A 10,970-nucleotide genomic window follows, 5' to 3' on the forward strand; every position below is an offset into this window, starting at 1 on the left:
ACATCATAAAGTGGCCAAAATCTGATCAGCTCATTTTCAGACAGGTTTTTATAGAAATGGATCAAAAAGAGAGAAAATCTTTGTTCCTGAAACTTTCAGAGTCTCTTTCCACAGAGGGGACACATGTTGATGTAGAAGAGACATGAAGAAGAGGGGACACATGTTGATGTAGAAGAGACATGGAGAAGAGGGGACACATGTTGATGTAGAAGAGACATGAAGAAGAGGGGGCACATGTTGATGTAGAAGAGACATGAAGAAGAGGGGACACATGTTGATGTAGAAGAGACATGGAGAAGAGGGGACACATGTTGATGTAGAAGAGACATGGAGAAGAGGGGACACATGTTGATGTAGAAGAGACATGGGGAAGAGGGGACACATGTTGATGTAGAAGAGACATGGAGAAGAGGGGACACATGTTGATGTAGAAGAGACATGAAGAAGAGGGGACACATGTTGATGTAGAAGAGACATGGAGAAGAGGGGACACATGTTGATATAGAGACATGAAGAAGAGGGGACACATGTTGATGTAGAAGAGACATGGAGAAGAGGGGACACATGTTGATATAGAGACATGAAGAAGAGGGGACACATGTTGATGTAGAAGAGACATGGAGAAGAGGGGACACATGTTGATATAGAGACATGAAGAAGAGGGGACACATGTTGATGTAGAAGAGACATGGAGAAGAGGGGACACATGTTGATGTAGAAGAGACATGAAGAAGAGGGGACACAGGTTGATGTAGAAGAGACATGAAAAAGAGGGGACACATGTTGATGTAGAAGAGACATGAAGAAGAGGGGACACATGTTGATGTAGAAGAGACATGAAGAAGAGGGGACACATGTTGATGTAGAAGAGACATGGAGAAGAGGGGACACATGTTGATGTAGAAGAGACATGGAGAAGAGGGGACACATGTTGATGTAGAAGAGACATGGGGAAGAGGGGACACATGTTGATGTAGAAGAGACATGGAGAAGAGGGGACACATGTTGATGTAGAAGAGACATGAAGAAGAGGGGACACATGTTGATGTAGAAGAGACATGGAGAAGAGGGGACACATGTTGATATAGAGACATGAAGAAGAGGGGACACATGTTGATGTAGAAGAGACATGGAGAAGAGGGGACACATGTTGATATAGAGACATGAAGAAGAGGGGACACATGTTGATGTAGAAGAGACATGGAGAAGAGGGGACACATGTTGATATAGAGACATGAAGAAGAGGGGACACATGTTGATGTAGAAGAGACATGGAGAAGAGGGGACACATGTTGATGTAGAAGAGACATGAAGAAGAGGGGACACAGGTTGATGTAGAAGAGACATGAAAAAGAGGGGACACATGTTGATGTAGAAGAGACATGAAGAAGAGGGGACACATGTTGATGTAGAAGATACATGAAGAAGAGGGGACACATGTTGATGTAGAAGATACATGAAGAAGAGGGGACACATGTTGATGTAGAAGAGACATGAAGAAGAGGGGACACATGTTGATGTAGAAGAGACATGAAGAAGAGGGGACACATGTTGATGTAGAAGAGACATGACGAAGAGGAGACACGTGTTGATGTAGAAGAGACATGAAGAAGAGGGGACACATGTTGATGTAGAAGAGACATGACGAAGAGGAGACACATGTTGATGTATAACCAGTGGCGAACCGTCAGGGCCTTCGAGGTATTCAGAGAATACCCTGGAACACTCAGATAAAACAAACAAAAAATCGATTTAATTATATACTAATGTAATAAAATGTATATAAAATGAATAAATGAGAATGGTATCTGTGTTGTTGATCTGTAATATTACAGTGTTACGTTGATTTGTTTGTCCTTCTCGGACCATGCTCTACGCATTTCAGTGGTTTTGTGTTAGAAAAGAAAGCAACCAATCAGATCTCGTTCTGGGTCTCTGGGTAGAATATCCTTCACCAAGGTATTCTACATCCTTGATCAAATGCCCTGGCCGTTGCACCGAATGAGAGCGTACGTTTGGACTGACAGTTTGATCAACCAATCATATATTGATTTGTAGCCAATGGGCGTGTTCTTTCGGAGTGTCCCTCGGTTCCAGGGTATTCTAGAAGGCCCGCTAGTTCACTGGCTCGAGGCAGAGGATCTAGATGAATACGACGAAGCAATTCATTTATTGTTTTTAAGGTTGAAATGACAAGTGCAACAGGTGAAGAGGAAGTTGTTGAGGAATTGTTGTGAGTACCCTTTTCAAGACGACAATTCAGTGAAAAGACGGACATTATAATAGGTGTGTGTCGACAGAAGGTCCAGTTGTGATAGACACGGTTCGCCACTGTGTATAACAAATATGAAAAAGTAGATTCTGCATAATAGGTGAGCTTTAATCACTGCTTTTAATTGAACTATTCACATCTTAAACTGCACTGTAACTTTTATCCATGTATTTTTTCTTTCAATGTTTATTTTATTATCTTTTCTTTTGAATGACTGATTTTAAATGCCACTTTGCATTTTGCCATGTCTTTCGTTTTTTGTAAAGCACTTTGAATTGCCTTGTGTTGAAAGGTGCTATATAAATAAACTTGCCTTGCCTTGCCTTGCCTTGCCTTGCCTTAATGTAAGAAGCAGCAAATGCTGGGCGCTTGTTCTGGAATGTCTTAATCAAAATTGAATTGTTTGTGGTTTGCTAATTTCTCAAGACATATCTGTAAAAGCTTTTCAATTCACTGTTTCCTGATGTGACAGTAAAGAGTGGATCGGGTTGATGAAGCAGGTTAAGGTTAGTGGAGCACCATGGTCCCAATAATAAGCACGTGGCTAAGGTACCTATTCTATTCTACTATTATTAAATCAATTATTCTTCCACTTCTTACATGTCATTGGAAGAACTTAAGCAATGACCTTTTATTCCTCATTTACACCTGGTACTTCATCCTTGGCGTCTCTTCTCCCATATTTTAAACTCTATTTGAACTCTTGTTATGTAATGAATGCATTTAATGCTTCAGTTCATATGAAAGGTGACATGACATATCTCTCCATGAAGCAGGTCAGAAGCAACCTGATCTCACCAGAATGCGTGACTACACCACGACTCCTTAACACCACAATGCGTGGTGGAGTCACGAACTTTGTTACATTTACGTGTCTGCACCACGCAAACAACCCCAATGTAAAGTGAATGAGGCTCCTTTGTCGTGGTGCACACACGCATTTCTACAACGTCCCGCAGTGAGCTTTTATTCTATACAACGTTTTTTAAATCTACTTTATAGCGTGTAGTAACTCACGGGAGGCTTCTTTTATTTTATTTGTATTCATAATTATTTTTATTTTTCGTCAGAATGTAAAAATTACATTAGTTACGAATTTGTGTTCTCAAAAAACAGTGCATTGTGTGTAATGCAACTGTGATTTTTATTAAATGAGTTAGTTTTTAAGGAAGACCAGAGCTTCAGCTGTGTCAAATAGATTGTTCCCTTTAGTTAACGTTATTTAAAAGATAATGATCATGTCCCCTGTATTGTATTACGAGCGTCCATTCCCATTGGATAACGGAGAATTTTACACCCGGAAGTAAGTAGCCTATTCTCCTTACTGTCGATTGATTTTACAGTGATATCTGCACTACTCATCGACTAAAAAACACCAGATTGTCCTTGTTAATTACACAACATTGATTGGTTTGAATTGTGTACAATGCTTTTGTATTTTCCCCTTTGATTCGGAGAAACAAATATTTTTTCGGATTTTTAGGATGGCCGAAGACACTACACTACCCAGAATCCTCAGCTATCGTTTGGGACTACACCATGTGCTTAGCTTGACAAACCCCGTGATCAGTCCTCAAGCTCTGTGATTGGATGCGTGAAGTTTACACAGAGCGTCCAAAAGGACTTTGAAATGGAATGAAACCCATCGACGGCACACTATTCAAAACAGGAATCGAACGTGTCCTACCCCCTCCTCCCCTTAGGTCACAGGCTCCTCCAACAGTGCTACGCAATAAAACAGATACACAGAAAAAATAGTGAAATAGTGCAATAAGAGTCTATATACAAGTGATTAGAATATGATATATTAGATAAATAATTTCTAAGTAGCAGCCAGATGGATGTTATTTCTAAGTTCAGGTATTTAATAGCCTGTGCCCTGTGGGATGAAGCTGTCTCTGTGTCTGGTGGTTTTAGTCCGGATGCTGCGGTACCGCCTGCCAGACTGCAGCAGACAGAACAGTTTGTGGCTGGGGTGATGGGGTCTTTTATAATCCTGAGGGCTTTCTTTAAGGTTAACCTGGTATTTTTACTCCACTACATTTATTTTAGTTACTTTACAGATTTGGATTAATGATGTGAAATATAAACAACCCTTAAATCAGACTTTAGTTATACCTGAATGAAATTCAGTGAAGGTGATTGTCAAGTGCCAACAATCAGGAGAGATATTTGATTGTTGGTGCTTGAGAAGACTAAATATGTATCTGCAAATAAAGCATATTCATTACTCGTTATTCTCTAATAGTTCATTAAAGACTGTATATAATTGCTATTTTGCACATCCCTTTCAAGACTTCAAGATTTTCTAAGGTTTATTGACATATCATATACACAACAGTGTAGTTATGCAATGAATGAACAACTTGGGTCACAGGTTCCTCAACAGTGCATTACAAGACATCTATCAATGTGTGTGTACCTCCACCATTACACTGTCGTATTCTGCACATTTCTTTAATTAAAGCCTTATTAGTTAGCACATCCTCCTATCAGGCACTAAACTGTTTTACTCTAGATATCATTTGAGTATCTTCTTGATATTTTCTATTCTATATGTATATAATTGACCTTCTACTTTCCCACTATTTTGTATGTACTCTTAATATTTAAATGTTTTCATAAAATATAACACATTCAAAAGTGCTTTACAAAAATGAAAGACATTTTAAACAGTCATTAAAAAGCAACACAATCTTCCTGCATTGCAATTACTCTAAACGTGCAATAACGTGCTTCAACCAGTAGGTGGTTTGGGTTAAAAGGCTCTCAAGTTTACAGTGTTAACAAAATAAAATATACTGCTGTTTCCGGTTTAGTTTACGACGAATATTATTTTGTTATTGTTTTGATATTTGTAACACAAAAGCGATGGAAAAAACCCATAGCAACAAAAAAAAGATGGTCTTAACATGACCCAGTCGTCTAGTAGTTAATAAAAAACAATAATATCAAAACAAAATATTACTACTAACTTTATTGTGAAATTAAAACAGAACGGTAAAAGAATAGTTTCCGGTGTATTCTGATGCCCGATCTCTGTAGATAAATAAAGAACTACGACAGATGTGTAATATTTAATGCAGCCAAACCATTTATTACAATGCATTCATGTGACGACTTTCAAAGAGTAAAGCAAGCACTGCTGAATAAAGTATGATTTTCTCTTTTACGAAACGTTTTTTTATATGGAATGCAGTTGGAGGTCAACCAATCAAAGAGCTTGAGGACTGATCACGGGGTTTGTCAAGCTAAGCACATGGTGTAGTCCCAAACGATAGCTGAGGATTCTGGGTAGTGTAGTGTCTTCTGCCGTCCAAAAACTCCGAAAAAATATTTGTTTCTCCGAATCGAAGGGGGAAAATACAAAAGCATTGTACACAATTCAAACCAATCAATGTTGTGTAATTAACAAGGACAATTTGGTGTTTTTTAGTCGATGAGTAGTGCAGATATCACTGTAAAATCAATCGACAGTAAGAGGAGTACTTACTTCCGGGTGTACAATTCTCCGTTATCCAATAGGAATGGACGCTCGTAATACAATACAGGGGACATGATCATTATCTTTTAAATAACGTTAACTAAAGGGAACAATCTATTTGACACAGCTGAAGCTCTGGCCTTCCTTAAAAACTAACTAATTTAATAAAAATCACAGTTGCATTACACACAATGCTACGGTGGCCCTGAAGTGCAAGACACCACAGCATTTCAGAAAACACTACAGCATTTCACAAAACACCACAGCATTTCAGAAAACGCCGCAGCATTTCAGAAAACACCACAGCATTTCACATTGGACGGAAAGGGTATTCCTTTAGGGAGAACACTTCTTGTTTGTGATTGGACAGAGCCAGCCAGAGAAGCACTGCTGTGATTGGTTGTTTTTGCTGCCAGTCAAGAAATGACGCTTCGTGATTGGTCAACACCCGACAGCGAAATATGTCCCAACCATGGTCCCACAACGTATGGTCCCAACACATCAGCCGTTACCACACACTCAGATCTCACAGCTCCTCATATCTGTTCAGAAACTGGACAAAAGTTAAACATGTACAAACCACAGACTGTCTGTGTCATGGCGAATACAGTCGCTGCTTTATTTATGTCTGTATGACGTTGTTGTGAGTGTGGACGGAGCAGCTACAGGTTAGTTTAGCCTGATGAATCCAATTCAGAAAACACGCATTTTAAAAGCTTTTCGCCTGCCGTCTTGTCTGCAGACTTGTCAAAGCGTTAATTCATGGTTTTTACTAACTGTTATCAGTATGTAGTTACTTCGGCATCACCTTGTATTACAATTAAATCACGGTCAAATATGTTCATTTTGTTGTAGGATTTACATGGAGATACGCCCCGTCCCCTCTCCAGCGCCTCTTGTTTGAATGACAGCATTGACAGGAGCAAACACAGCTGACAGCCGCGGTGAAACTCGAGCGATTAGAGCGATGCGAATATTGGGTGGTCTACCATAGTATTTACATCGAGATAAGCCCCTTAAAAACCATGAGTTAATAAAGCATTAATTCTGTGTTTACTCCTGTCATACAAACAAGACGCTGGAGAGGGGGCGGGCTGTATCTCCATGTAAATCGGAATCGGATCCATCAGGCTAAACTAACCTGTAGCTGCTCCGTCCACACTCACAACAACGTCATACAGACATAAATAAAGCAGCGACTGTATTCACCATGACAGTCTGTGTTTTGTATATGTTTAACTTTTGTCCAGTTTCTGAACAGATATGAGGAGCTGTGAGCTCTGAGTGTGTGCTAACAGCTAACGGCTGATGTGTTGGGCTAATCACGAAGCGTCATTTCTTGACTGGCAGCAAAAACAACTGTTTGCAGCGTTTTCTGAAATGCTGCGGCGTTTTTGTGAAATGCTGCGGCGTTTTGTGAAACGCTGCGGCGTTTTGTGAAACGCTGCGGCGTTTTCTGAAACGCTGTGGCGTTTTGTGAAACGCTGTGGCGTTTTGTGAAATGCTGTGGTGTCTTGCACTTCAGGGCCACCGTACAATGCACTGTTTTTTGAGAACAACAATTCGTAACTAATGTAATTTTTACATTCTGACGAAAAATAAAAACAATTATGAATACAAATAAAATAAAAGAAGCCTCCCGTGAGTTACTACAAGCTATAAAGTAGATTTAAAAAACGTTGTATAGAATAAAAGCTCACTGCGGGACGTTGGAGAAATGCGTGTGTGCACCACGACAAAGGAGCCTCATTCACTTTACATTGGGGTTGTTTGCGTGGTGCAGACACGCAAATGTAACAAAGTTCGTGACTCCACCACGCATTGTGGTGTTAAGGAGTCGTGGTGGAGTCACGCATTCTGGTGAGATCAGGTTGGCCAGAAGTTATAATGTTAGTGTTAGAGCCGGGTCCTTTCTTTCATCTCGCTGACTGTCACATCAGAGATTTCTCGAAGGCTGCACGGTTGTGTGCATCTTTGCAAAAAACAAACAGGCGACCTCACATGAGTTGTGCACATGTACACCCACAGAAACAGGACTTCAGAAGAAAGTGAGAGGGCTCAGCATGTTTGTGGCTTCTCACTCACATCTCATTATGGCTTCCCTTCCTGACTTTATCTCTCCTACGAGAGCCAAATCAAAGAGAGGAGAGCTTTAGTCACAACACGACACTCGAAAGGATTTGATGTGATGGTTGATATTTGGCTGTGAGTCACCATGTGTTGGCCACAAAGGGTTTGAAGAAGTGTTTCCTGTAGGATATTGAAATCAGCCACATTACAGTGTGGAAACTTGCAGGCGCCTCAGACAGCGACTACTCTAACTGTGTGGGTTTATTACTCATAGTTCTAATTCAAGTCATACATCCTAATACGTTGATCCTTGATATAGGTAAATGTATGTAGGAGACTCTTATATTCAAATCTGTGATCTTTGATCTGAATGAACCCAGCCAACTGTTTGAGCGAGCATAAAACAAAGCTTTGTTGTCCCGTAGCCTTAATGCATCCTATACCCTCTCCCTCCCCCTTTCCAGTCCGTCTGCTAAAGGCAAACATGTATATAAATAAACATGATAAACACATTTAACAACAAAGACAAAGACTATCACACATCTATGTGCAATACCACTTCATAATAATAATTATTACTGACTGCTATTTCGTAGTTAGACAATTTAACTACTGTAATACATCTCTAATAAAAGCGCAATATACTTGCGCTTGTGCTACTGTTACCCGGCTGCTATCGCACTACTTTATTCATGCTACACTTGTTTATTTTAAATACTGTTTCTGGTATTTTTTGTTTGTCCACCTGGATGTGTATTTTTGTAAATTGTAATTTGTGTAATTTCAACTTGTATCTTTAATATTTTATGCATACCTCCTTATTAATATTTAGCTATTTTGGCTCCTTTACTTTTGCTTGTAACAATGTCAATTCCCCCCAAATAAAGGAATTCTGATTCTGATGATTGTGTTCAGGAATTGGAAAATGGGTTTTTGACTGACATTTCCCTGATTAGCTTGAGAGCAACCCGACGCTTGATCTCATTGGTTGTTAGGTCCACAGTGAAACTCACATACATGCAATGAACAGCAATGAGTTAAAGTAAGTCAACTTACTTTACTGCTACTGGAAATGTCAAGAGACATCAGTAATGTATATCCAGGTGGCTCCACATTCAATGACATGTTTATATATATGTGCATAGGTAGAGGGAATACTCAGATCTTGTACTTGAATATAAGTAGAAGTACCAGTGTAGTAGGAATACTCTGTTTCAGTAAAAGTCCTGCATTCAAAATGTTCCTCGAGTAAAGTAGAAAAGTATTCTCATCAGAATATAGTGAAAGTAGCGACAGTAAAAGTAGTCGTTGTGCAGATTGGTCCATTTCAGAATAATATATATGATATGTTTTATAATGATTGATCATGAAAGTGTTCTCAAAGCTGGTGAAGGTGCAGCTAGTCTGAAGGACTTTTGTAGACTGCAGGGTAGCTGGTGAAGGTGCAGCTAGTCTGAAGTACTTTGTAGACTGCAGGGTAGCTGGTGGATTTACTCCAGGTGGAACTAAAGTCTGATTTTAACACTTGCGTTAGATTGTACTGGAGTAAACGTACAGAGTAACCAACATGGTAATACTTGTGTGAAATTACCTCAAAATGGTACTTAAGTACAGTGCTTGAGTAAATGTACTTAGTTAACTTTCCCACCTCTGTATACTTCAAACATCATCACCATGTTTCCTGTGTTAAGCACAGCTAATGTTTGTGTGGGACATGGAGGCATTAACATATGTCAGTTTTTAAAATACTGATGTATTTTTAAAATATTTATGGTCACATGATCTGTGGAACTGTGAATCAGTTATATCAACATGTGGGCTTTTTAAAGAGTTTCATGGAAGTTTAAATGTATTATACCGCACTTATCATAGCACTGCCTGTTTTGTAAATGATTAATCTGTACGGAGAATTTAATTGAATGATATATAATATAATAATATATATAATATAACATTTTAATATGTTGGTACTTATGGTATTAGACAGCAAAGGAAAACCCTTGCACTCCATACACCAGTTCATATTTCAGTGCCCATATGGGGACCAGTTCAACCAAAGAGGGTTCTTTCCTTGACCTTTTGAATCGGTTCTGGTCCATATTTATCAAGTAGTTGTCAAAAAAGCGAAATTAGAGGCCGGACAGAAAAAACAAAGCTCATTCTGAGTAATGTGTCTCTTTTCTCTCTCTCAGACTCCTAGGAGACAGTTTCTGTCTATTTAAAGACATCAGAGGCGGATTTCAGTGGAGGAGCCTGAGCGCGTACAGTTTCATTACATGACATTACATTACTGTTCTATTTTATGTTATTTTACCAAAGCTAACTTACATGTAAAAACCCTATAGCCAATGGGCGTATTCACACCCTCTGCCACAATTCTCATATAATGATTTATTATATGTATATCATACAATTATAGATAATATTTCACTGCTAATGAACTGAACTCAAATTTGAAAATAAAACCCATAACACCTTTATGTCTTTTCCACGTTCATTCAAAGACGTTTCAAGGTCATCTGCAGATTATTTAAAGAAAGAAGCTTTGTGATTGCTGTTAATATCCACTATATGAAATATGTAGGCATGTACGCATCAACTGTTTTTAAACACATTCTCTAACCCTGCACATATTTCATGTATTTCCTTTCACTCTGTCACGAGCTAGTCCGATGATTTGAGGTTTGCTGTAAAACAGTAAGGTTTGCAGCTTACCGTGTCTCACGCAGAAGCTCCTCTCGACTCTGTCTCTTCTTCTCACTTTCTCGAGGGAGACACTGTGAAATCATTTAGAGGGGGGGTTATTCCACAGGAAATATGGTATTGTGTTTTTTTGGCAACTGAAAGCTTGAGAAAAAGTCAAACAGACCTCGTTGTTAGACGCCTGCACGGCTGTGCTATTCAGGTTTAAGAGAAAACAAAAGTTAGAAAAGAGAAAACAACAAGAGAAAGAAATAGGTGAACTTCACCATCACAAATAAAGTTTATAAAGTTTGAAGAAGTGAAGTTGTAGTTTCAGTTGAACTGTTTGAAAGAATATATCTTACTATGATAATTGTTTAGGTTCGCACTCAGCCGGCCTCAGTCTCCGAGAGGAGGCCCAGACCTCCTCTCGGTATTTGTACCTCAGAGGGAGAGGAGGAA

The 10,970-nt window shown here is 39.2% G+C and overlaps 1 protein-coding gene across 1 annotated transcript in view; it reads right to left on the reverse strand.

Moving 5' to 3' along the window:
- The window catches only part of foxp3b (forkhead box P3b), a 42,415-nt gene extending 31,843 nt beyond the window's left edge, over positions 1-10,572 (reverse strand). Inside the window, 1 exon segment of the mRNA XM_034087736.2 lies at positions 10,542-10,572. The gene's annotated coding sequence lies outside the window, so the exon portion shown is untranslated.
- Between the last annotated feature and the right edge of the window lie 398 nt (positions 10,573-10,970).

This window comes from Pseudochaenichthys georgianus, chromosome 7 (genome assembly GCF_902827115.2).
Source record: "Pseudochaenichthys georgianus chromosome 7, fPseGeo1.2, whole genome shotgun sequence".
NCBI classification, from domain to species: domain Eukaryota; kingdom Metazoa; phylum Chordata; class Actinopteri; order Perciformes; family Channichthyidae; genus Pseudochaenichthys; species Pseudochaenichthys georgianus.